At 37.3% G+C, this 7,302-nt stretch overlaps 1 protein-coding gene across 1 annotated transcript in view; it reads left to right on the top strand.

Annotated features, from left to right (window-relative positions):
• Nucleotides 1-366, top strand: part of cxcr4b (chemokine (C-X-C motif), receptor 4b) — a 2,023-nt gene extending 1,657 nt beyond the window's left edge. Inside the window, exon 2 of the mRNA XM_060877045.1 lies at nt 1-366. This exon is cut by the window's left edge and continues 1,381 nt beyond it. The gene's annotated coding sequence lies outside the window, so the exon portion shown is untranslated.
• Nucleotides 367-7,302: the final 6,936 nt, after the last annotated feature.

The following is a 7,302-nucleotide window of genomic DNA, read 5'->3' as shown; positions in this document are numbered from 1 at the left end:
CCATTTCATTTGATCAGCTTTAAACTGCATACAAGATGTTTTTTCATGCTAATATTGTTTTTTTTTTTTTTTTTTGCAGCAAAATCTGTTTTTTATTAAGATTCCAGATTCTCATATTTTGTCAGTCAAAACAATATTAATGTTGCCATAGCAACAGAACGAATGTTTTCTCTTAATGTTAATGCTGAATGGATGTGTATATATTCTGTAAATAGTTTGTGTGTGTGTGTGTGTATGCACTTAATTTTTTTTCTTCACTGTTGTTCTATTTATTGAAGAAAAACAAAGCAGTAGCTCACACTGAAACATTTAGCTGTGTGGTGTTTAAGTGGCTCGTTGTTCACAATAAAAGGCTAGAATGTTGAACTGATGTTTCTGGAATAGCTGTCATTTTGCAAGTCAAAGACTGACTCTTCCCTTCCCCCGCTCACACACACACACACACCCTCTCTCACACATGCACACACACACACACACACATCCAAACTGGTGGTGTGGTCGGGGCGGGGGATGGGTGGGGGAGGAGGGGCAGGAGGCTGAAGGTCTGTCAAGTTAGCAACACAAAAAACACAAAAGCTCCACCTGATCTGAGGAACATCTGTCCTGCTTAACATCTTTAAAGCACCTAGTGACACCAGACACCCTAAACTTACTGACAGAAGGAGAGGATCAGCATCCCGAGGGGCTGTTAGATGACTCTCTCTCTCACACACACACACACACACAAACAGAGGTAAAAATCTGCAGTAAAGTGAAATGTGATTAGCAAGAACATTCACAATAAAAGTATGAGAGTATGAAGGTTTAATAATTATACTTCAAACATCAATTTTATGGTGTAATTAAACTGAAATAGACACTACACACTCTACATACAGTCATCATCATCATCATCAGCATCATCATTATTAAACTGATCTTGTTCAATGTTTTGTGTGTGTTTTGTATACCATGGCCTAAGCCTCCAGTGTGTTTGTGTGCGTGTGTGTGTGTGTGTGTGTGTGTGTGTGTGTGTGTGTGTGTGTGTGCAGTTATTTTAGATTTTAGCCACATCTTTCCACGGTTTAAGACAAGACAAAGACACCCAATCTGGCAACCCAGTCTTTTTTGCAGCCACACCTTATCATGAACACCTCACTGAGATTTTTATCAGCTAGTGAATGTTCACACACAGATCAGACTTAAAGCTCTTACCGGTGATGAAGTCAGATCTTCAGTCGTCTATGCATTTTGTAATCTTTTAAAATTCTACTTTACTCTTTTATTTTTATTTGTGTAAAACAGACACAGAGGCTTCAGTGTGCTTTGGTTTGCTCACAAGGATATACTTTAGACTTAATTGTAGAATGATAATAATCCTAATTTAAAATGACAAAGATTTTTTTTTTGTGCATCACTGAAAGATCAAATTTTATCTCACATTTTTCACATATTTTCCACAAGATAAAGAATGGGGTCTTAGTCCACTCTGGCAACCCTGTTTACAGCCACACCTTACAATGAACACCTCATTGTCAGATCTGTTTGTCTGCTAATTTATTTTCACACACTTGTCATAGTTTCCCAGGCTCCAAAATGTTATGAATAATAATAATAATAATAATAATAATAATAATAATAATAATAATAATAATAATAATAATAATAATAAAATGTTGCTAAAGGTTTTAATCTTTTTATTTGTTTATTTGTTTATTTGTTTGTTTGTTTATTATAAACTGCACAATTCTGAGCTGTTTAATTTGCTGTACAGGATAGAGGCAACTTTTTTTTTTTAACAATTTATGAAAATTGTATAATAGATGTAAAAAGGATGGAGAGTAAAATATTCCATTTCAGAGCATGATTTTAAATAATTTATAATAAATAAGTTAAACCTAAGGCTTATTAAAAGCTTACAACTAATTTATAAGCAGCTCATATGAGAAAAAAAAAGACACAATCAGAGATTCAGTGTTTGTGTTCAGATTTTAAATATTATATAATATTTTTATCCCTGTCATTTTTACCGCGAAATACATCAAATTTCCACAGTTCTAGATAAAGAGTGGGAAATTGTTCAATCTGGCAACCCAATGTACAGCCACACCTCACAGCAGGAAATCTTTCATTGTCTAATTTTTCCACACACACACACACACACACACACACACACCATGTTAAACCTTCATTTTTTATCTCTTCTTCCTTCTTAGTAACATTTATGAAGATAAAATGAATTGAAGTTAAAGATGATCATGTGCTCAGAGTCTGTGCTCTGATTTTACTAAAAAAAAAAAGACATGATTAGATCTTTTCACATCTCCTAACATTAATCTGACATTACAGTGAGTACAGAGAGTACAGAACTGTTCCACAGTGTTCCCCATCAGAACTCCATCATTATCCATCAGAACTCCTTCAGAACTCCTTCATTATCCATCAGAACAAAGATCCTATTTTTCTAAGACACATCTCTCTGCTCAGAAAAAACCCACTACCTCTACACACTCTACTCTAGAGTCACTGCAGTGTAGTTAACACTACTTAAGGGCAAAAGAAGTGTTAATGAGCTCCATGAGAGTGTCAAGGCTGAGCTTTATCTCCTGACCTTCGGCTCCTTCTCCGGGTTTTCACTTGGTAATGTAGAGGAACGACCCTGCTGCAGCCATGAACCTGTGTGTGTGTGTGTGTGTGTGTGTGTGTGTATGTGTTTGTTTGTAAAAGAGCATGTGAAGAAAAACAAATAAAAACACCACAAAATATCACTTTTAATAAATATCTCATTTTAAGTGATTAAAATCCACCAGAGAGGAAAAAAAGACATTCGTTTTTTATCCCTTTTATGTTAGAAACTTAAAATAAATAGTTCCAGATTTGTTACAGAATATTTCACGAATGAAGTAGTGAACGTCTCGAACATCAGACCTGACACGTGGATCGTCTCCAGTTGTGTTGCTTTGTGTGTTTTTGATCTTATTGTGAGTCAAAAAACCAAATCATGTAAATATTTAATCCTGTTCTATTATTTTTCATTTTACATAAAAACACAAATAGACAGAAAAGAGACTCAGGAAGCAGCATCATGTTTCTCAAGTGTAAAATGAACAACGTCTATTATTATCTTTCTCTTTCTCTTTCCCCTTCTCTCTTTTCTTCTCTTTCTCTCTCTCTCCTTTTCCATCTGCTTTACCTCTGACTCATTCTTCTTCTGTTCCTTTTTGTAAACGAGTACCTTGTAATCCGTTTTATTTGATGTTTCCATAGCATCGCTACTCTCAGATCTGTGGTTGCGGAGAAATACTGATTATGCAGTTAATGTTAATATAATTTATATAATTTATATAATATAATTAATATAAAGTTTATAAAATTGTTTCAATAATCACGAATTTTCCTCAATTCAATTCAATTCAAGTTTATTTGTATAGCGCTTTTTACAATGGACATTGTCACAAAGCAGCTTTACAGAACATAAACATAAAACAAAAGATAAACATAAGGAGAAGTATAAAGAATTAATATAATAAAAATTCAAGATATATATAGTCCACAGTGTGTATGTATGTATGTATGTATGTGTGTATGTGTATTTGTCCCCAATGAGCAAGTCTGAGGGCTCAGGCAACAGTGGCAAGGAAAAACTCCCTTAGATTGGTAAAGGAAGAAACCTTGAGAGGAACCAGACTCAAGGGGAACCCATCCTCATATGGGTGACACTAGATGGTGTGGTTACAAATATACAAGTATCACAGAGTCCAACTGGAGCCGGTAGATCTGTAGATGTCTCAGGGTTCTCACAGAGTCAGCCTTTTCCTCATGGTATTAGTAAAGTATATCGATCTGTAACAAGCCACATCTTAATCCACTCAGTATAGTGCATTTATCTTCCCTATGTAGTGCACTAAAGTGTTTCTCCCTCGTGTAGTAATTGAGGTCTCGTGTGTGTAATGTAATGATGGCAGGACATGAATTACAATAGAGTTTAGGAATTAGTTTCCATACTGTTGTGTCACTAGTTCCTTCGGCATCCGTTGTATTGCACGTCATATCAATTTAACATGAATAAGAAGTCCTTTATCTACCCAGCACTGGATTGAACATGGCTGAAGACAAAAAACAGCAGTAGCAGAGGGTTTACTCTCTCCAGTTGGGGTAAGTTGGGGGATTTTATCAGTCTTGTATGTAAGTGTCTACGCTGCTTTGATGTAAACACCAGCTCGGCTCCAGGGTCACTGAGCTCAGCATGTCAGCAAAAATAAAAGCTTTTCTTTTACAAACAGAAAACAGTGTGTGTGAGAGGTGAGTAACGTCACTGCAATAAAACCTGATGATAGTAATGTGTGAGAATATCTCACAGTCTCTTCAGAGGGTTTACAGAAGAAGCCTTTATCATTAACACACACATCCAGATATGATACAGCTGCCTGAGGTGGAGAGGGTTAAAGGCCTCAATTAGCCAACAGTGGCAGAGCTTTAAATACCTGATCAACTACTCCATCAATGTGAGTGTTTGTGTGATTGTGTGAGTGTCTGTTTGATATTTTGTGTGATTGTCTGATGGCTTGTGTGATTGTTTGTGTGAATGTGTGATTGTGTGTTTGATTGTTTGAGTGATTGTGTGATTGTGTGATAGTTTGTGTGATCTTTTGTGTGTGTTTGTGTGATTGTGAGTGTTTTATTGTTTGTGTGATTGTGTGATGGTTTGTGTGATCTTTTGTGTGAGTGTTTGTGTGATTGTGTGTGTTTTATTGTTTGTGTGAGTTTTATTGTATGTGTGATTGTGTGATGGTTTGTGTGATCTTTTGTGTGAGTGTTTGTGTGATTGTGTGTGTTTTGTTATTGTTTGTGTGATTGTGTGATGGTTTGTGTGATCTTTTGTGTGTGTGTTTGTGTGATTGTGTGTGCTTTATTGTTTGTGTGATTGTGTGATGGTTTGTGTGATCTTTTGTGTGAGTGTTTGTGTGATTTTTTGTATGATTGTGTGTGTTTGTGTGATTGTTTGTATGATTGTGTGAGTGTTTGTATGTGTGTTTGTGAGAGTGTTTCCTTCGTGCTCCACTAGTTCCTCAAAAACTTCCAGTGACACTGAGACTCAGACAAATGTGGAAACTTTTATTGAGCCTGATTGGATGTGTGATGTGAGCTGAGCTTCAGCAGATATCTCTTTGTGGTCACTGGAAATATGATGACCACTGTACAAGCTCCTGTTTCTGAGAAAGTGTTTCAATGTCTCAGTGTCTCAGTGCTCAGTGTTTCAGCGATCAGTGTCTCAGGCTCTCAGAGTCTCAGGCTCTCAGAGTCTCAGTGTCTCAGTGCCACAGTGTCTCAGTGCTCAGTGTCTCAGTCTCACAGTGCTCAGTGTCTCAGTGCCACAGTGTCTCAGTCTCACAGTGCTCAGTGTCTCAGTGCCACAGTGTCTCAGTGCCACATTGTCTGTGTCTCAGTGCCATAGTCTCACAGTGCTCAGTGTCTGAGTGCTCAGTGTCTCAGTCTCATAGTGCTCAGAGTCTCAGTCTCACAGTGCTCAGTGTCTCAGGGTCTCAGTTTCACAGTACTCAGTGTCTCAGTCTCACAGTGCTCAGTGTATGAGTGTCTCAGTCTCACAGTATTTAGTGTCTCAGTGATCAGTGTCTCAGGGTCCCAGGGTCCCAGTGTCTCAGTGATCAGTGTCTCAGTGCCTCAGTCTCACAGTACTCAGTGCCTCAGTCTCACAGTACTCAGTGTCTCAGTGTCTCAGTGTCTCAGTGTCTCAGTACTCAGTATCTCAGTGCTCAGTGTCTCAGTACTCAGTGTCTCAGTGTCTCAGTACTCAGTGTCTCAGTACTCAGTGTCTCAGTACTCAGTGTCTCAGTATCTCAGTGCTCAGTGTCTAAGTACTCAGTGTCTCAGTATCTCAGTGCTCAGTGTCTCAGTACTCAGTGTCTCAGTACTCAGTGTCTCAGTATCTCAGTGCTCAGTGTCTAAGTACTCAGTGTCTCAGTGCTCAGTCTAAAGTGATCCAGGTTTTCTCAGCACACTCATATTCATCATTTTCTTTGAAACTGAGAGAATGTATAAACATATAAACTGTAAACATATAAATATGATTAAATTTAATCTCATCTTCATAAAAGAACTGTTGAGTCTTATAAGTAAAAGTCAATAAATGAGAGCATAAAAGAATAAACAAACACTAGCTGAAGAGGCATTACTATTAAGCTGTGTGTGTGTGTGTGTGTGGGGGGGGGGGGTCCATTTTACATGTATTATTTATCTCCAGCTTTAACCTCTGACCTTTAGATAACATGTGTGACACACTGGACACTAATGTCCTTCCTTCCACTCAGTGAACAACTCCAGCTGGGAAGCAAGAATTACTTCCTGTGATCACTGAGGTGTGTGAGGCTGGAACACTGGAACACTCCAACACACACACATACACACACACTTACACAAACACACACACAGAGAGAGAGAGAGAGAGAGAGAGAGAGAGAGAGAGAGAGAGAGAGAGAGAGAGAGAGAGAGAGAGAGACTTAACTATCTGCATTATTAATCAGTCAGGAAATAACTGGAAATAATGACTTAGGAAGTGTTGAATTGTGCAGCTACAGTCAGGATATAAAGTGAAACAATGGAAAAGCTGTTAATAATGATGATGATGATGATGATGATGATGATGATGATGATGGATATGTTGATGATGGTGATTTTCTCAAAGCTTAGAGCTGATGAAGTCAGAGTTGTGTTGTTTTCCGAGGGACGCGTCTCTAACCCCGGGACAGACCTGAGATAAGAAGCTCCACCAGACAACAACAAACCACTCCATATTGTGGGAATGTAAAGTGTAACACACACACATACACAAACATACACACACGCACACACACACATACACACACACGCACATACAAATACACACGCGCTCACACACACAAACACACACAGTCACATCAGAACTATTATAGACACAATTTTAATAATAATAACTGTTGATATTACAGTGACAAAATCTAAAAATACAGCTATAAAAATATCAAATCATTAAAAAATCTAATCATTTTACAGGCAGCTGATAACCAGTCACATGATTGTTGTAATTGTTGTAAATAAACATGTATCTCAGCAGGTAACAGAAAACACTACACTCTTAATTATTACATCATGATGACGTTTCGAAATCTTTCAGAAACTTGGATCTTTAATTAAGCTTTGTTTTATTTCCTCTGTGGAATTTTTCAGGACTTTCTATTAAAAAAAAACAAACAAACAAAAAAAAATCTGTTTTTCTTCTTTTTTCATGATTAGTCAATTAAACTGAAATAGAATTAAAAACTATAG

The sequence above is a fragment of the Tachysurus vachellii genome, chromosome 8 (genome assembly GCF_030014155.1).
Source record: "Tachysurus vachellii isolate PV-2020 chromosome 8, HZAU_Pvac_v1, whole genome shotgun sequence".
NCBI classification, from domain to species: Eukaryota; Metazoa; Chordata; class Actinopteri; order Siluriformes; family Bagridae; genus Tachysurus; species Tachysurus vachellii.
The sequence above is the reverse complement of the archived record's forward strand: the minus strand, read 5'-3'. Positions and strand labels throughout refer to the sequence as shown.